The sequence below is a fragment of the Nerophis ophidion genome, linkage group LG10, assembly GCF_033978795.1.
Source record: "Nerophis ophidion isolate RoL-2023_Sa linkage group LG10, RoL_Noph_v1.0, whole genome shotgun sequence".
NCBI lineage: Eukaryota > Metazoa > Chordata > Actinopteri > Syngnathiformes > Syngnathidae > Nerophis > Nerophis ophidion.
In genome coordinates this window covers 14829263-14850435 of record NC_084620.1, presented here as the reverse complement: position 1 = coordinate 14850435, position 21173 = coordinate 14829263, and the positions used below count along the sequence as shown (strand labels likewise).

The window sequence follows — 21173 nt, the reverse complement described above, 5'->3', positions numbered from 1 at the left end:
TTAGGGTTGCATGTATTTTCAATGTACATTCACGGTTAAGAAGAAGGGGTCAAAAAAATAAAAAATTTGTGTGCGCAGCAACATTCGTGAGGGAGGGGCAGAGACAGAGAGCGCAAGAGAGTTATGATAAACGCGCATGCGCTGCCAGGCTCTGCTTTTTACCCATAGATTTATCAGATTGTATTTTTTATTATCTATAGCAGGAGTGTCAAAAGTGTGCCCCGGAGGCCATTTGCGGCCTACAGCTGTTTTAAAAGGCCCACGGCACATTCTAAAAATACTATTAAAATAAACAAAAACAAAAACAAAAAGTAAAATAAAAAGTTAGAAGGCTAAATGTAATTTAGAAAAAGTTGCAACATTGACGAAAAAAACAAAGCAGTTTTTTTTTCTTTCAAACGGTCATTACTCAAAACATAATATAGAATCAAAATCAATGTTTTATGAATTTTTGACCGATCCAAGTTTCCGATTACTTCACATCAAATATTCCACTAAGAAAAATATTTTTGGTGGAAGATTTAGCAAATTTGTTAAATAAACAAAACATTTATATTTTGTTATTTTCTTACTGTACCGAAAATTAACCGAACCGTGACCTCTGAACCGAAGTACGTACCGAACCGAAAGTTTTGTGTACCGTTACACCCCTACGAAACACACTCGCGTTTGTTTCCGGAAGTATGAACACACAGTTGTTGCCAAAAGTCGGAAGTGTGCCGCTAAGGAAAAAAAAAATCAATGCGTGAAAGAACTTAGTCCAGTAAATTATTAAAATGACCAAATACATATTTAGTTCATATTGCAGGGCCCAAATTTAACCACGGCAACCGCAGCAACTACCGCGACCGGCACTGTCATTTGCCGTAATGCCCTAAAAAATGACCAGCATTTACGGCAAGAACATGCCGTGACAGCCCTTGACTTTTTACTTGTTAATGAACTTCAATGAATGAATGAATGATCTTTACTGTCATTGTGCACGTACAGGTACAGGTCCAACAAAATTTAGATAGCTTCCCTGAGGTGCTTTGCATTAAAAAAAAAAAAAAAAAGAAAAGAAACCACACAATATACAGAGACAACACAATATACACAATATGCAATATACAGTATGGCCTAAGACCACTCTAAGAGGCAATGTAAAAAACAAGACAAAAAGTACATCCTAAGTAATTACAGTTACTTAGAATGTAACTGTAAACAATATAATGATAAAGGGCAGTAAAATTCCTAACGGTTAGTAATACAGTTTAATACTTTGATTATCGAAAAAACATAATTTATTAATGCATTCTAAGCGACTTCCCGGACACGCACCAGCAGCCGAAGCCTCTGATGATAGCGCACGTGCACCAGCACTGTTTTTAATGGCGGAAAACACACAGACTTTGCTCGTGCCCTCCAACTAAATGGACAACGTGTGAAGTCTGGACATATTTTGGATTGGTAAAGGATGCTGTAGGTAAAATAATTGAGGACAGTTAGCCCATCACCAGAAAATGCAGGAAAGTTAAAGTTAAAGTATCAATGATTGTCTCACACACACTAGATGTGGTGAAATTACTCTCTGCATTTGACCCATCACCCTTGATCACGCCCTGGGAGGTAAGGGGAGCAGTGGGAAGCAGCGGTGCCGCGCCCGGGAATTATTTTTGGTGATTGAACCCCCAATTCCAACCCTTAATGCTGAGTTCCAAGCAGGGAGGTAATGGGTCCCATTTTTATAGTCTTTGGTATGAAAGTCCCCGCGAAGGGAGGCAACACTTCAACATGTTGAGCCAACTCTGTAACCAGCAGTCACAATTCCACGTTAAGTGAAAGGTACGTCAACTTGTAGCTGAATGCATAATATAAAGTGTTACTTGTTATTGGGCATTATCGGTGAGCGCGAGGAGTGTGTGCACAAACGCGAAATGTACTTCTGTTTGTGTTTTGCGCTGCTACTTTACCTTACTTTTAAAACTTAGTGTTAAAAACAAATCCTAGCAAAAACACTTCAACGTGTTTTGTTTTTATAACTGTAACATTAGAGTGTGTGTCACTATTTCTGTCAGAGGATTATAATAATCAGCTTCTAATAAAAATAATACATTTGTTTTATATACAGAGTGGGCGTGCAGTGGGAAAGTTGGATGCCACAGTTACAGTATATAGTACGTACTGTAGTTGAGGTGTTCTCTGATATGTGTAAGACTAGACCTCTCATATCAACAGTATTGTTGTATATACTAATACAAAAAGTGCAGTTAAATGTTATGGCCATCATTCACATCTTTTACCTGTATTTTTTTTATTTATGCTATTTAGTTTCTGCCATATTACATTGTTATTAATGCTTTAGTTACTTTCATATGCACATTTAATTTCTACTTGAGGCACATGTAACAGTTATCTACAATAATGTTTCTTTTACAAAGTATACCATTTTGAATTTTTAAAAAAATAAAACTTAGTTAAAAGATTTTAGTATAAGAACTTTTTGTAAACTTTGAACATAAGTCGCTGATTTAAACAATGGAACGAAAGTTACATGGCATTTTATATAGTCGTTTATACACAACTTAGTTTATAACAAGTTCGACTGTATCATATCGTGTATGACCTATTTAAATTGATTGACATTTGATTATTTGTATATCGTGTGTGTGTGTGTGTGTGTGTGTGTGTGTGTGTGTGTGTGTGTGTGTGTGTGTGTGTGTGTGTGATATCTATATTAGGGGTGTGGGGAAAAATTGATTCGAATTTGAATCGCGATTCTCACGTTGTGCGATTCAGAATAGATTCTCTCTTTTTTTTTTTTTTTTAAATCGCTTTCTTTTTTTTAATCAATCCAACAATACACAGCAATACCATAACAATGCAATCCAATTCCAAAACCAAACCTGACCCAGCAACACTCAAAACTGCAATAATCAGAGCAATTGAGGAGACACAAACACGACACAAAACAAACCAAAAGTAGTGAAACAAAAATTATTATTCAAAACAGTATCAATATTAGTTATAATTTCAGCATAGCAGTGATTAAAAATCCCCCATTGACATTATCATTAGACATTTATAAAAATAAAAAAAAAACAACAATAGTGTCACAGTGGCTTACACTTGCATCGCATCTCATAAGCTTGACAACACACTGTGTCCAATGTTTTTACAAAGATAAAATAAGTCATATTTTTGGTTAGTTTAATAGTTAAAACAAGTTTACATTATTGCAATCAGTTGATAAAACATTGTTCTTTACAATTATAAAAGCTTTTAAAAAAAAATCTACTACATTGCTAGCATGTCACCAGACTGGGGTAGATCCTGCTGAAATCCTATGTACTGAATGAATACAGAATCGTTTTGGATCGGGAAAATATCGTTTTTGAATCGAGAATCTGGTTGAATCGAAAAAAAAAATCGATTTATAATCGAATCGCGACCCCAAGAATCGATATTGAATCGAATCGTGGGACACCCAAAGATTCGCAGCCCTAATATACACAAAAACACACACACACACGCACGCACGCACGCACGCACGCACGCACGCACGCACGCACACGCTTTAGAGCCTCTGCCTCGAAAGAAAATAATGTTTGCCTTGGTGACCTTCCAACTTGCCCTGGTGCCCTAAAATATGAGCCCTCCTTTAAAGGCAGCACTTGCCTTGACCTTAAAAAGTTAAAACTGCCTGCATATTGTTATGAATGTCTATTGCCTTTTTATATATAAACTTGCAGCGTTTATTTAAAACATTGGAGGGTTAAAAAGTTGTTTTCGGCTACAACAACTCCCATTAGCTGCATCTTCCGAGCGTTTATCATCTTTAAAATCCTCAAAAGAAAAATACAGGTTTGTTCTTGTCTCGTCTCAAGACTACAGAGTGGACTAGCAGACGTCACATCACTAAACAACAGGCACCCCCTTTTAAAAGGATCATGCACACACTGAAACCTACGTAACTGCATTATGCCAGATATTTGAGGTGTATTTTTTTAAGTAACAAAGTAATTAATTTCTCTAGTAATTAATTACATGTACTAAAGAGTAAGTCAGTCAGTCAGTAATTTCTAAACTTTTTTGGTAAAGTAACGAGTAACTACAATAAAATACTTTTTAAAAGTAATTTTCAGAACACAGCATCATGCAGCAGTTGGCAGGTTGGTGCCTCTGGCTAAAGTCTTTGTGTGTATATACTATAATAAGGGGAACTGCACTTTTTTGGAATTTTCCCTATCATTCACAAAGATGACGGCTGGATTTTTTTTTTTTTTATGCATTCTAAATATTCAATAAACTAAGCTTGTGTGCCTATGTTTACATCATGGAGTGGTTTGCTGCTTCCTTGCTCCCTGCAAGTTCACTGTAGATCATAAATCATGCCTCTCACCTGCAAACGTACACCGTTTGTGTACATTTGCGTGGGTTTGTGTGAAAGTGTGTCCATGTGCACGACCATCTCGTTCCACTGTCGCGAAAGTCAGTCTCCTCACGACGTAATCAATGTTCAATTGCGTTGCGACTCTTCCCCTTACACAGCTGGAAGTGCAACCAAAAAAAGCAAAATAAATAAATGTGACTAACACTAGCATAAAAGTTAAAACATTTGAAAGGAACAGCAACTTTAGTTTTACTATCTGCTGCAGCTCACCAGTAATCCTGCCCTGAATGCGGACTTGCAGGCACTCAGAGAACATTTGTATTGGTCCCAAATGGGATAATCAACACACCCACTAATTCAATCATAAAAAGCCTTTTTATGTATGAATATTTATTCATTCAGACTGTTTGTGTCTGCAAGATTGCTCTTCTAAAAAACTCTGCAGACGCTGTGTTCTTTTTTAGTGGATAAAACATTTTGGTTCCTGACAATCATTAAAGGCCTACTGAAATGAGATTTTCTTATTTAAACGGGGATAGCAGGTCCATTCTATGTGTCATACTTGATCATTTCGCAATATTGCCATATTTTTGCTGAAAGGATTTAGTAGAGAACATCCACGATAAAGTTCGCAACTTTCGGTGGTAAGACAAAAGCCCTGCCTCAACCGGAAGTCGCAGACGATGACGTCGCAAGTGTGGGGGCTCCTCACATATTCACATTGTTTTTAATGGGAGCCTCCCACAAAAAGTGCTATTCGGACCGAGAAAACGACAATTTCCCCATTAATTTGAGCGAGGATGAAAGATTCGTGTTTGAGGATATTGATAGCAACGGACTTAAAAAAAAAAAAAAAATAAATAAAAAAAAAAAAAACACGCGATTGCATTGGGATGTTTTTAGACATACTTAGTAGGATAATTCTGGGAAATCCCTTATCTTTCTATTGTGTTGCTAGTGTTTTAGTGAGTTAAATAGTACCTGATAGTCGGAAGTGTGTCTCCACGGGTGTCTTGACGCGCTTTGTCTCAGGGGAGTCGAAGGCAGCTATGGACGGCACAAGCTCAGCTTTTCTCCGGTAAGAACTGACTTTTTAACCACAATTTTCTCACCGAAACCTGCTGGTTGACATTCCGTCGTGTTTCATGTTCTCTTGACCGCGCTCTGATCCATAGTAAATTTTCACCTCCGGGAATTTTAAACAAGGAATCACCGTGTGTTTGTGTGGCTAAAGGCTAAAGCTTCCCAACTCAATCATGCTACTTTGACTTCTCGAATATTAATTGAACAAATTGCCAAAGATTCAGCTACACAGATGTCCAAAATACTGTGTAATTATGCCGTTAAAGCACACAACATTTAGCTGTGTGTGTGTGTAGCGCTCATACTTTCTAAAAACCTGTGACGTCTTGGGTACACGTCATCATTACACGACGTTTTGAAGATGAAACTCCCGGGAAATTTAAAATTGTAATTTAGTAAACTAAAAAGCCCGTATTGGCATGTGTTGCAATGTTAATATTTCATCGTTGATATATAAACTATCAGACTGCATGGTGGATAGTAGTGGGTTTCAGTAGGCCTTTAAACTTGGTTTATGTGTTGGTACACATTATTTTACAGCACCTCAAACTCACTGTACTTTAATGTATTTGCATTCAAAATAAGATATAGAAATTAGGGCTGCATCAACTAATCGATTAAAATCGATTATCAAAATAGTTGGCGATTATTTTAGTCATGGATTCGTTGGATGTATGCAATGCGCATGCGCTGAGGTTTTTTTTTTTTTCCCTTTCTTTCCTAAACCTTTATTTATAAACTGCAACATTTACAAACAGCTGAGAAACAATAATCAAAAAAGGTACAAATACAGCACAAAACAGCGCCAGGGCGGCGCTGAGGCTATGCCTCATGAGGTGGAAGTAAGCCAGCCAATGATGTGTCATGTGCAGCTCACATGACCACGTAGTCTCGTTTGTTTGGAAACATTGGGAAAATGGCGGTTAACAGTACCGATAGTTCGGCGCAGAAACATCCAGAGGTTAATGTTGCAATGGAGAAAAGTGTACGACGTCAGTCGTCAAAAGTGTGGGAATACTTCACTTTAAACACTGCAAAGAAGACTGTTTCCTGCGTGCCACGGAAGTACTACATCGCTTCGGGAGCACCTGAACAGGAAGCACGTGGGAGCCATGGATGAAGGGAAGAACTCACGGTACGTAACTTTTTCAGTCCATAGTCAGAGTACATTAATCTGTTGTGTCCGTCAGTGTCATTTTAATATTTTGTTAACGAGGAGATTTTTTTCAGGAAGCGCAGCAGCAACTGTTGTGTATTAACTTTCAGAGTGTTAGGAACTTTTTGGAGAATGCAACGTCTTCATTTTCTGTGTTGTTATGAGTGGCAACAGGCATTCATAGGTTCAGCTTTTTTGTGAGTAACGTTAACATTATCCCTTTGTTGCAATGCGGGGCTGATGAGGTTTCTCCGGCACATTTGACTCCGTTTTGAGAAAGAAAACGCAGCTTAACCAATTTGGAAATAAACGTAATGGACAGAAATATCTCAGGTTGGTTTCATATGGATCAATGTAGCCAGGCCCCATAAAGCTATATAAATATATTTAGATCTGAGTGACGCTTTAGTATAACTAAACGGTATGAAAGTGCTGGAATATTTCGTGCAATTATTCAGAGGCAGCCTAAAATGAATCCTTTATTATTCACAACAGAAACGTGTACAATATCTGATTCAGTTCTGATCTGAGGAGTTACATGTCTGTTATTATTGGTGTATGTTGCATCCCCTATGTCCATTTATTTCATTTAGCTTTTTTTTTAATGTGGTGGCATGGATAGATTGAACTTTTATTGATTCCCTCAGGGAGTTTCCTCAGGAACATTTAAATTCTAGCAGCAGTGTACAGAATTGAGATCGCATTTAAAAAGTAAATAATGGGGGTTTAAATGGAAAAAGAAAATATTACAATAAGAATAAAAATAAAAAAGCAACATAAGAATAAAAATATAACAGTAAAAATCATATAACAAGAAAAACTAGGCAGCAGTGACCAAGATATAAAAAATTGTGCCTTTTACATCAGAAATTATTAAATAAATCAACTAGGTGTGTATTAAGTTACATGAAAATGTTGCTACGATGTAAGTTCATAATATGGTTTCTCTCATTTCAGAAAGAAACAAGCCAGCATTAGCGACTTGGTACAAAGGAAGGTGTGCATACCACAGCAAGCGGCTGCATTGACTGATGCTATCCTGAATATGTTGGTATCTGACATGAGGCTACTATCAATGGTGGAGGATGACTGTTTCAGAAAAATGATTTATGTCCTCAACCCTGGTTACACTCTTTCCTCGAGGAACCATTTTACCAAACTGATGGAGAGGAAGTACGAACAGACATTTCAAGCAGTGAAAAATGACATAAAAGCCACCCAGAGCAAACTTGCTCTCACTACTGATGTGTGGACAATTTAGTGTAGCATACCTTCGCAATACATGCCACTACATTGGAGACAAATGGAACATGAAGTTAACCTGCCTTACGACCACGCCGCTAGAGGATATACATTCAGCATCAAACATTGCAAAATGGTTGGAATAGGTAAGTAGCCAGGTTTGAAATTCGCCTAAGCAAAATTATTGCTATTGTGCATGACAATGGTGCACGTTATAAAAAAAAACATTTTTGTAACACTTGCCTTGTTTTATTTGGCAAGTCGAAAGGACATGGTGCCTGTGTGCGTTTTTTTTTTTTTTTAAATAAAGTATTGGAAAGGATAGAAATGTAGTTTTTCTCTTTTATCCGATTATTAATCGATTTATGGAAAAAAATAATTGACAGATTAATCGATTATCAAATTAATCGTTAGTTGCAGCCCTAATAGAAATTGCTCCAGTGTGGGTCACTGCTTGTTGTTCGCTAAATCCCTGGTGAGAAGCACTGATGTATACAAGTAACTAAAGAATACAAATAATTTGCCATTTGAAAATGCTGTTTAATAAATGTTAACGAAATAAGTCTTGTAGTATTCACTACAACTATACTTGGTTTACTGCAGAATGTTTGTGATGATAAGCAAAAGAACAAAATAACTGAGGGAATAAAAGTAGTTCTATTTACCCCCATAAATGTTATTGAAAAAGCAAAACCGTGGCCCTAAAAACAGGTACAGACCATAGCGTGGGTTACCTGTACTGTTGCACCTCGAGTAAGCACAATTATAAATATGGACAAAATGTTGCCATTCAAACTGTGTTCATTCATAGTTTTGATGCCTTCAGGGACAATCTATAAAGTAAAAGTCATGAAAATATAAAGAAAACACATTGAATGAGAAGGTGTGTTATATATATATATATATATATATATATATATATATATATATATATATATATATATATATATATATATATATATATATATATATACATACACACACACACACACACACACACACACACAGTGGGGCAAAAAAAGTATTTAGTCAGCCACCGATTCTGCAAGTTCTCCCACTTAAAATGATGACAGAGGTCTGTAATTTTCATCATAGGTACACTTCAAGTGTGAGACACAGAATGTGAAAAAAAAAAAATCCAGGAATTCACATTGTAGAAATTTCAAATAATTTATTTGTAAATTATGGTGGAAAAGAAGTATTTGGTCAATAACAAAAATTCAACTCAATACTTTGTATTATAACCTTTGTTGCCAATAACAGAGGTCAAAATAGTACTATAAGTCTTTACCAGGTTTGCACACACAGTAGCTGGTATTTTGGCCCATTCCTCTATGCAGATCTTTTCGAGAGCAGTGATGTTTTGGGGCTGTCACCGAGCAACACAGACTTTCAACTCCCTCCAGAGATTTTCTATGAGGTTAAGGTCTGGAGACTGGCTAGGCCACTCCAGGACTTTCAAATGCTTCTTACGGAGCTACTCCTTTGTTGCCCGGGCGGTGTGTTTGGGATCATTGTCATGCTGGAAGACCAAGCCACGTTTCATCTTCAAAGCTCTCACTGATGGAAGGAGGTTTTGGCTCAAAATCTCACGATACATGGCCCCATTCATTCTTTCCTTAACACGGATCAGTCGTCCTGTCCCCTTAGCAGAAAAACAACCCCAAAGCATAGATGTTTCCACCCCCATGCTTCACACTAGGTATGGTGTTAATGGGATGCAACTCAGTATTCTTTTTCCTCCCTATCCTCTCCTGTATCATCCATGTGCTCTCTGGCAAACGTCAGCCTGGCCTGGACATGCACTGAATTAAGCAGGAGGACACGTCTGGCACTGCAGGATTTGATTCCCTGTCAGCGTAGTGTTTTACTGATGGTAACCTTTGTTACTTTGGTCCCAGCTCTCTGCAGGTCATTAACCAGGTCTTCCCGTGTGGTTCTGGGATTTTTGCTCACCGTTCTCATGATCATTTTAACCCCACGGGATGGGATCTTTCGTGAAGCCCCAGATCGAGGGAAATTATCAGTGGTCTTGTATGTCTTCCATTTTCTGATAATTGCTCCCACAGTTGATTTTTTTTACACCAAGCTGCTTGCCTATAGTAGATTCACTCTTCCCAGTCTGGTGCGGGTCTACAATTATTTTCCTGGTGTCCTTCGACAGCTTTTTGGTCTTGGCCATAGTGGAGTTTGGAGTCTGACTGAAGCTGAGAACAGGTGTCTTTTATACAGATAACGAGTTTAAACAAGTGCCATTAATACAGGTAACAAGTGAAGGACAGAAGAGCTTCTTAAAGAAGAAGTTACAGCTCTGTGAGAACCAGAGATCTTCCTTGTTTGAATGACCAAATACTTATTTTCCACCATAACCTCTGTCATCATTTTAAGTGGGAGAACTTGCACAATCGGTGGCTGACTGAATACTTTTTTGCCCCACTGTGTGTGTGTGTGTGTTTGTGTATATATATATATATATATATATATATATATATATATATATATATATATATATATATAACAAACCTCATTCAATGAGTTTTCTTTATATTTTCATGACTTTTACATTATAGATTGTCACTGAAGGCATCAAAACTATGAATGAACACAGTTTGAATGGCAACATTTTGTCCATATTTATAATTGTGCTTACTCGAGGTGCAACAGTACAGGTAACCCACGCTATGGTCTGTACCTGTTTTTAGGGCCACGGTTTTGCTTTTTCAATAAAATTTATGGGGGTAAATAGAACTACTTTTTTTCCCTCAGTTATTTTGTTCTCACAAACATTCTGCAGTAAACCAAGTATAGTTGTAGTGAGCTGACTAAATACTTTTTTTGCCCCAGTACATATACATATACACATATATATATATATATATATACACATATATATATATATATATATATATATATATATATATATATATATATATATATATATATAAGCTCATCGTGTGGTGTGTGTGTGCATGCGTGCGTGCGTATGCTAGTGATATAATATTGTAAGTGCATCATAAAGCCTCCATGAACTCCATGGTGTTCAGGGATGAATAGTCTCTCAGATTGCTGTTGTACTATTTTTTTCAGATATAGTTACATTAATCATTAGTAATGTAGCAGCCTAGTTTGAAGGGCAGGGTCCCTGCTATCACATGTTGATAAAAATATAGCATTTACATAATAAAAATCAACTACAGGCTTCCCAAATGCTGTAATAAATTAAGCATGATGAGTTGACTTAAAACCGTTTAATGTTGCACTTTTTATATGTGGAAGAAAAGTTTTGTCATTTAATTTAATCTGAGCAACAAGTTGACGCAGTTTAATGTTAATTAATGTGTGCAGAATTATTCTAGTGTTCCCAATGTTAAAAGGATGAAGCCATTGTTTACAAATTTGGTAAATAAATAACCAAAAAAATTTATATTTTGTTTTCTTACTGTACCAAAAGAGAACCGAACCGTGACCTCCAAACCGAGGTATGTACCGAACAGAATTTTTTGTGTACTGTTACACCCCTAGTATATATGTATGTATGTATTAGGGCTGCGATTCAATATCGATTCTTGAGGTCACGATTCGATTATATATCTATTTTTTTACAAGTAATAATAATAATAATAATAATAATAATAATGGATTAGATTTATATCGCGATTTTCTATTGTTAGATACTCAAAGCGCTCACAGTGAAGTGGGAACCCATCATTCATTCACACCTGGTGGTGGTAAGCTACATCAGTAGCCACAGCTGCCCTGGGGTACACTGACGGAAGCGTGGCTGCCAGTTTGCGCCTACGGCCCCTCTGACCACCACCTATCATTCATTCATCATTCATTCACCAGTGTGAGCGGCACCGGGGGCAAGCGTAAAGTGTCCTGCCCAAGGACACAACGGCAGCGATTTGGATGTCAATAGGTGGGAAGCGAACCTGCACCCCTCAGATTTCTGGCACGGCCGCTTTACCCACTACGCCAAGTAGTGTAAAATATGTTTTTTACACTACTTGTGTTTTTTTCATTCCCAAAGTAATTACTTCAATAACCATTCAGGTGACATAGCATTTTGTTAATGTTTTATGGTGTACAAATTAAACCTACATGACATATTGCAGCTCAAACTCTCCATGGATCTGTCCAGATACAGCATGTACACAAATTAGCACATGTAAGTGTACATAAGTTAATACATCTATGAACATGTACAAATAGGGATAAAGGCATCATATTATAAAAATCTGATACACTGATCCTATTAACGAATAAAAACTAAAATTTTCGTCTAAATAGTTTTACAGCATTTTTGTTAAACATTACAAAACCAGTAAAGTTGGCACATTGTGTAAATCATGAATAAAAACCCACTACAATGATTGGCTCATCCTTTTCAACATATGTTCAATTGAATAGACCGCAAAGAAAAGATACTTAACGTTCGAACTGGTAAACTGTTATTTTTTGCAAATATTAGCTCAAAAGGAATTGGATGCCTGCAACATGTTTCAAAAAAGCTGGCGCAAGTGGCAAAAAAGACTGAGAAAGTTGAGGAATGCTCATCCAAAACTTATGTGGAACATCCCACAGGTAAACAGGTTATTTGGGAACATGTGGGTGCCATGATTGGGTATAAAAGCAGCTTCCATGAAATGCTCAGTCATTCACAAACAAGGATATTGCGAGTGTCACCACTTTGTGAACAAATGCATGAGAAAATTGTCCAATAGTTTAAGAAAAAAATTTCTCAACGAGCCATTGCAAAAAAATTTGGGTTTTCTCTATCTGCGGTCCGTAATATCATCACAAGGTTCCGAGAATCTGGAGAAAAACAACATTGAATGAATGTGACCTTCCAGGGTTTCCCACACATTAATTTATTTGTGGCGGCACGCCACGAAAGAATTACGGCAGCCACAAATAGATTTTTCGGCTTTTGACTCGCTCGACCGCTCATAAAAGCAATGGGACTCTGTTTGTGAATGGAGCTTGTAGTTACAACTCCGGTGCAGTAGGTGGCGGTAGCCTACTATGCATTGTAATTCCGCCAATTACACTTAAGGCCGAGGCGGAACCGCACGGCATTCTGGGGGGTGTAGGCAGAGTAAGGGCTTTGGCTTCTCGACCTATCATGGCTGAGTCTGAACCCCAAGGCATTCTGGAAAATGCTAACAGGAGGAAGAAAAAAAAAAGCAACAACAGCTAGCTGTCGACGAGGAGTGAAACGAAACGGGAATATGAGTGCGGCAGCGCGGGAGGAAATTGTAAACAAAAAAGGACACGTCACGTCACTAGTTTGGCAGTATTTTGGATTTTTTAAGTCCGATACGAATCAGAGTAATACTGTCTGCAAACTTTGCAAGGTCGTCGTCCCGACCAAGTCTGGGAACACGACAAACTTATTTTACCACCTGAGCCGCTCTCACCCGCTGGAGTACAGCAGTATCAAACAGCCACAACCATCTACATCAGCCGGTGCAAGTGGAACAGCAACGAAGCGGCAACAACAGACCACCATCGAGAGGTACTCGGCAGCAGTGCCATACGACAAAAATTCAAAACGTTATAAAGAAATAACGGATGCAGTGGTGTATCAATTAGCGAAGGACATGCTACCGCTCAGCATAGTTGAGAAATCTGGGTACAAGAATCTCATACACGTGCTTGACCCCCGTTATGTTCTACCTGGCCGAAAGCACTTTGAGTAACTTGCAGTGAAGCAGTGTTTGAGTTGTTGCAGCCAGTGAAGCAATGGTTGAGTAGTTGCTTGAGTTATTTTTTTTTATATGCTGAAGTTGGTTAGATTTTTCCATAAATGACTGAAGAGGGTAACAGGTTTGTTTTGTCACAGATGTCCAGACGCAAGTTTATTCCGATGTTTACAATATTCTGTAAGACATGTTTGTTTCTGCTTGCTTAATGTGACTGTAATTTATTTGCATGTATTGTTACTAATATGGCTTTAAAACCTGAGTTGTACACTACTAATTTCTTAATTACAATACTTTGCACATTTTGTTGGATTAAGCATTTATTTAATGTCAATATTTGCACATCGACCAGAGACGGTGCTTCAGATACTGCATTAATACCGAAAGATAAATTGTGCACTGTCCACTGCAGCATGTGAATGCAATGAAAATAATAAAATCTGAGCCAACCAGCTGTTAAAATGTTGTCCAGGTTAATGTTTTAGTCATTAAAAGCCCTTCATTTCAAGATTTCAACTGTGATCAGTAGCAATTAATAACATTTCAGTGAATAACTAATTGTTATAATCTGTAAATAAATATGTACATAAAGAGTTGTAATTATATTCCAACTCCGCGTTCTTCTTGGTCATCGCCGCCGCTGCAGATCCACTGATGTTTCAGCGCGGACTGCACAGTCAGAAGTTGATAAACCGAACCAAGACCATTGTATCGAACGGTTCAAGACGAATATGTGTATTGTTGCGCCCCTAATTATATACATATACACACACACACACACACACACACACACACACACATACACACTAGGGCTGGGCAATATATCAAATATACTTGATATATCGCGGGTTTGTCTCTGTGCGATATAGAAAATGACTATATCGTGATATTCGAGTATACGTTGACACGCAGTTGATTTTAGCTGCGGGCATTACACTACAGGCTTTTATCACTCTTTCTTGTCTCTCCTTCTCACAGAGTTAAAACAAGCGCACCTTCTAACATACGTCATACGCCCTCGCGGAGCAGAGAAGTAGCGGAATGGTAACGTAGCTGTGATGCTTGTGGAGTGGTAATACAAGAGGGACAGACAGACAGACAGAGAGAGAGAGAGAGAGAGAGAGAGAGAGAGAGAGAGAGAGAGAGAGAGAAGATGCCAATCTTGTAACAAATGGAGGAATAATTCATTCCCAAGAAAAACAGCAGGGGGTCCATCGTCTGGCGGAGGATTGGCTTCAAGCGGGAAGATGTCGAACAGACAACCGTAATATGTTAAGTATGCGGGGAAAAGCGTTGCTACAAAAAGTAGCAGCACTACTAACTTGTAGCATCATTTGAAAAGTCACCCGCTAGAGAATAAGGAGTGTTTAAAACTACGCATGTCAACATCTCCGAAGCAAGCAGCAATGACCCAATTGAGGCTGGCGTCTTCCATTTCCAGATGAACACTGTATGAAACTTACTAGGGCTGCAACAACTAATAGATTAAATAAATTAAAATCAATTATAAAAATAGTTGGCGATTAATTTAGTCATCGATTTGTTGGATGTATGCAGTGCACATGCGCTGAGGCTCTTTTTTTTTTTCCTTTCGTTCTTTCCTAAACCTTTATTTAGGAACTGCAACATTTACAAAAAGCTGAGAAACAATAATCAGTGCAAATAAGTGCAAATAAGTACAAAACAGCGCCAGGGCGGTGGCAGTAAGCCAGCCAATGATGTGTCATGTGCAGCTCACGTGACCAAGCTGTATTCTTTGTCTGGAAACATTTGAAAAATGGCGGAGGAAAGCAGGAGCGATAGTGTAAGTGCAATGGAGAAAAGTCTAAGACCTAAGTCATCAAAAGTGTGGGAATTCTTCACCCTTAACACTGCAAAGAAGACCGTTTCCTCCAAAACGTGCAGCATCGACCTTGCGTGGCACATATCGCTTCGGGAGCACCTTAAGTGGAAGCATGTTGGATCCATGGATGAAGAAAAAAAACTCTCGGTACGTAACTTTTTAAGTCCATAGTCCGAGTACATTGAGCCGTTGTCCGTCTTTGTGTGTTTTTAATATGTTGTTAACGAGGCGATTTTTTTTAAGGCAATAAACGGACAGAAATATCTCAGGTTGGTTTCATAATGGATCAATGTAGCCGGACACAATTAAGCTATATAATATTTGAGTGACGCTTTAGTATAACTAAACGTTATGAAGGTGCTGGAATATTTCATGCTATTATTCACAGGCAGCCTAAAATGAATCCTTTATTATTCACAACAGAAACGTGTACAATATCTGATTCAGTTCTGATCTGATGAGTTACGTCTGTGTTATTATTGTTGCATGCTGCATCCCCAATGTCCATTTATTTCATTTAGCTTTTTTTTAATGTGGTGGTGTAGATAGATAGATAGATAGATAGATAGATAGATAGATAGATAGATAGATAGATAGATAGATAGATAGATAGATAGATAGATAGATAGATAGATAGATAGATAGATAGATAGATAGATAGATAGATAGATAGATAGATATATAGATGGATGGATGGATGGATAGATAGATAGATAGATAGATAGATAGATAAACTTTTATTGATTCCTTTAGGGAGTTTCCTGAGGAACATTTAAATTCCAGCAGCAGTGTACAGAATTGAGATCAAATTTAAAAAGTAAATAACGGGGGTTTGAACGGAAAAAAAAAAAAGAAGAAAATATTAAATATTACAGTAAGAATAAAAATAAAAAAGCAACATAAGAATAAAAATAACAGTAAAAATAACAATATAACAAGAAAAACCAGGCAGCAGTGACCATGATTTGAAAAAAATGTGCCTTTTACATCAGAATTTATTAAATAAATCAACTAAGTATGTATTGAGTTACATGTAAGTGTTGCTACTATGTACGTTCATGATATGGTTTCTCTCATTTTAGAAAGAAACAAGCCAGCATTAGAGACTTGGTACAAAGGAAGGTGATAGTGTCCTAAATATGTTGGTAACTGACATGAGGCCACTACCAATGGTGGAGGATGACGGTTTCAGAAAAATGATTTATGTCCTGGTTACACTCTTCCCTCGAGGACCCATTTTACCAAACTGATGGAGAAGAAGTATGAGCAGACATTTCAAGCAACACTAAAGCCACCCAGAGCAAAAATGTTCTGACCACTGATGTGTGGACAAGTGTAGCCAGCTTGGCAATACATGCCACTACATTGGAGACGAATGAAACATGAAGTCAATCTGCCTTACGACCATACTACTAGCGAAAAGATATTTCAGCATCCAACACTGCAGAATGGTTAGAATAGGTAGAAGGCAAGTTTGAAATTCCCCTAAGCAAAATTATTGCTTATGTGCATGACAATGGTGCACTTTATAAAAAACAACATTTTTCTAACACTTGCCTTGTTATTGTTATGTTTGGCAAGTCGAAAGGACATGGTGCCAGTATGCGGTTTTTTAAAATAAAGTATTGGAAACGATACAAATGTAGTTCGTCTTTTGTATCCGATTATGAATCGATTCATCGAAGTAATCGACAGATTAATCGATTATCAAATTAATCGTTATTTGCAGCCCTAAAACCTACCACATAGCGAAGGACATACACAATTTGATTTCCTATTATTATGCAGCTCATTTTTTTCTTCAGTTTTTGAAATATCTTGTGTGACATCATGCACAAAAGTGCACTATTGGTTTTAAAATATTGTAGTGGATTCTGTAAAAAAAAGTGCACTTTATCTAGTGTTGTTTTGATATGTCATTTTAGTGACATGCACAGAAGTGCACTCATAGCTTGTTTGAAAATGTCACACGCTCCCGCGGAGCAGAGAGGTAGTGACATGGTAACGTTAGCTGTGATGCTAGCGGTGAGGTAAGAGTGGTAATACGAGAGAGAGAAGGTGCGAATCTGGTAAAAAATGGAGGAAGAGTTATTACAAAGAAAAACATCACAGGATTTATTGTCCGGGGGTGGTTTGGCTTCAAGCGGAAATATGTTCCAACATCTATGCGGCTATAGCGTTGCTACAAGCACTGCTAATGTAGCATCATTTGAATAGTAACCCGCTAGAGAATGAGGAGTGCTTGAAACTCTGCATGTCAACACCTCCGGCCGGTGCCACACCAACAAAATGCCGAAGCAACTATTTCCAGATCAACACTGTATGGAAACAAAAGTCAACAACAGAAGGAGATAATGTCCGCAAGAAGCTATAATGCAGCTCATTTTTCTTTGACAGTTATTGAAATATCTTGTGACATCATGCACAAAAGTGCACTTTATTTGTTTTTAACTATTGTAGTGGCGTTCTGTACAAAAATACACTTTAATTTAGTGTTTTTTATATGTCATCCTGGTGACATCATTCACAAAAGTGCACTAATAGCTTGTTTTAAAAAATGTCTGACAATCTTGCACTTTTTGTTTTAGAAATATCAGTGCCACTGCTTAATAACTGTTTAATAAATACAGTTTTGGTAAATTGACTTATTTTCCTCTCAGCATGAAAGTTAAAAATTAGCATATAATGCAGGATGAACACAAATGTTTTAATGTAGACTCATACAATCATCATACTAGTGTGATTATACACATTAAGTGTTAATTCAAAGCTAAGGCAAAATATAGATATACCGTGTATCGTGACATGGCCTAAAAATATCGAGATATTAATAAAAGGCTGTATTGTCCAGCTCTAATACACATACACAGAGTACATATACAATACATATTAGCGGTGTATGGTATATCAGTACGAATAAAGTACCGCAGTACCAATTAATTGAAAATGGTACTGTACTGCCTTTGAAAAATACAGGTACTTTTTTAAAATTATGCTTGATGTCGCATTGCAATGACTAAGCTAAGCCAAGGAACATCTTGAATTCACACTAAATTAGCCCTAGTGTGTGAATGTGAATGTTGTCTGTCTATCTGTGTTGGCCCTGCGATGAGGTGGCGACTTGTCCAGGGTGTACCCCCCCTTCCGCCCGATTGTAGCTGAGATAGGCGCCAGCGTCCCCCGCGACCCCAAAAGGGAATAAGCGGTAGGAAATGGATGGATGGTTAGTATAATGGGTACTTGAAGTTCAACATTGAGGTATTTGGGCTACAAAACTATCAATCAAGTTGACGCCTTAAACACGGAAGCGCCACGCTGCAAGCAGTGCTTTAAACCATGCCTCGACAAAAGGTGGCAAGACCACCTGCGCTTCAAACTTAGGTAAACATTGAAATAACAATAACCCAGGCCCTGCACAAAGCTCATGTAGTTACCTCCCTCTCCTGCTGGGCACATAGATAGGTAGACGCGCAATCAGCTGGTTGGCTTGATGCCAAATATTAGTGGCGTCCAAATCGCCCAAGTAGCGCAAACTAATGCAAGTGAAATTATGAAATTTTGTAACATTGCTATAATTTGGGTTTTCTTTAACAATGTGTGTTTGACATGTTACATGTCCTCTGTACTTTTAGCTATAGTATATATTTTTGTATTTACAAATAATTGTATTTGTCTTAGACAACAATAATCATTTAATACATGACAAAGCTTTCCATTCTAGATTATGGTAGGCGACGTGTAATATATAAAATTGTAAATTGTTCTTTGAGTGCAACAAGAAAAGCATAATGTGTTATGTCTTAATTTTAACTTTAGTCTTCTAAAATGGTTGTTTGAGTGCAATAAGAACCATTAGTTTAGTGTATTGTGAGATTTTTTAGTAAAATTAAGCCAACAATTGACATTTTTTGTGGTCCCCTTTATTTTAAAAATCATGGGAAAGTATCACAATGTATTTGGTACAGACAACCCTAGTACGCGCAAGCACACACGCGGACACAAATGAATATATCACATATGTATATATTGACACATGTACACATTTACAGTATATGTATAGGCTATATATGTGTGTGTATGTCTATGTATCGCGGCTTTACATGCAGTCGGCATTCGGAAACATTTTTTTAAGGCCAATGTGGCCCCCCGAGTTAAAGTTTGGACACCCCTGCTTCAGCCCAGGGGTCATATTCGGCCCATCAGAGGATTAATTACAGCATGTAATTCTTCAAACAGGAAGGATTGAAAAAACATCTTAATAGAAGACTGTCATACCTTTAAAGTAGGTTAAATTTTATATGTAGTGTTTGAAAACATACGAGCATCACACTACACTGGAGCGTGAAACTGTTTGGTGACTAACTAGCACAGCCGCACCTCAAGGCAATGGCAAGATCAGCGTGCACTGATGTGACTGAGCCCTTTAAAGCGAGGAGGCACGAATCCTTACTATGCTGACTCCTCCGAGGATTCAATCCGCCACGCGGGTGTGCGTGACAAGCCGTCGAGCGAAGGAAGCTCCGTGACGTGTCCTTGAAAAAATAAAAGCCCACGAGTTCAAAATACCCACAAAAAGAGTGTGGATGACAGATGGGACATCCAAAGCCAAGTCAGATGCAAAAGCATGCTAGCAGAGCTAAAGATGCTCTCATACCACTGCCGCACACTCATAAAACAAAAACAGCAGCAAAATCAATGACACCGATACAGTATATGACAGGAAATTGGGCGGAAGTCTCAGAAGAAGACACAAAAGGTGCCGTAGTGGCAGGCTCGGCAGATGGAGTCATATGTTAAAAAGTATGGATGTGAGAACTCTAGATGGATAATATATGAATGGTATGAAAAAAGTGTTTGACAAAAAAATTGCGACATTAATGGCGATCCTGCACAGTAGGGCTGGGCAATACATCAATATATCGCGGGTTTGTCTCTGTAATATAAAAAATGACTGTCGTGATATTCGAGTATTCGTTCTCACGCAGTTGCTTTTAGCTGCGGGCATTACGCTACAGGCTCTTCTCACTCTTTGTCGTCTCTCCTTCTCACAGAGACATAAACAAGCGCACCTTATTACATACATCACATACGTATGTAATGCAGCGGCATGGTAACGTTACCTGTGGTGCGAGTGGTAGTACGAGAGAAAGAAGGTGCGAATTTGGTAACAAATGAAGGAAGAATTAATTCCCAAGAAAAAATGCAGGGGGTCCATTGTCTGGCGGTGGTTTGGCTTCAAGTGGGAATATGTCGAACAGACAACCGTAATTGGTCAAGTGTGGGGCAAAAGCGTTGCTACAAAAAGTAGCATGACTACTAATATGTAGCATCATTTGAAAAGTCACCCGCTAGAGAATGAAGAGTGCTTGAAACTCCGCATGTAAACATCTCCTTTCGGTGCCACACCAACAAAATGCCGAGGCAACCATTTCCACATCAACACTTTATGAAAGAAATAACAGAAGGAGATAACATCCGCAGGAACCTAACACATAGCGAAGGACATACACTATTTTAATCCCTATTATGCAGCTAATTTTTATCTGACAGTTATTGAAATGTCTTGTGTGACATCATGCACAAAAGTGCACTTTATTTGTTTTAAACTATTGTAGTGGTGTTCTGTACAAAAGGTGCACTTTAATTTAGTGTTGTTTTGATATGTCATCTTACTGACATAATGCACAAAAGTGCACTCATAGCTAGTTTTAAAATGTTTCTGACCATCTTGCATTTTCTGTTTTGAAATGACACGATGTTTGTGCTGCTGCT

General features: G+C 37.9%; 1 protein-coding gene across 11 annotated transcripts in view; it reads right to left on the bottom strand.

Moving 5' to 3' along the window:
• Positions 1 to 21173, bottom strand: part of elavl2 (ELAV like neuron-specific RNA binding protein 2) — a 119967-nt gene that overhangs the window by 83076 nt on the left and 15718 nt on the right. For 3 of the 11 annotated variants that reach the window (XM_061912567.1, XM_061912573.1, XM_061912568.1), the window contains exon 2: positions 4382 to 4530. The exons of the other annotated variants lie outside the window; for them this stretch is intronic. The gene's annotated coding sequence lies outside the window, so the exon portion shown is untranslated. The remainder of the gene's footprint in view (positions 1 to 4381; positions 4531 to 21173) is intronic. 11 annotated transcript variants of the gene reach the window in all.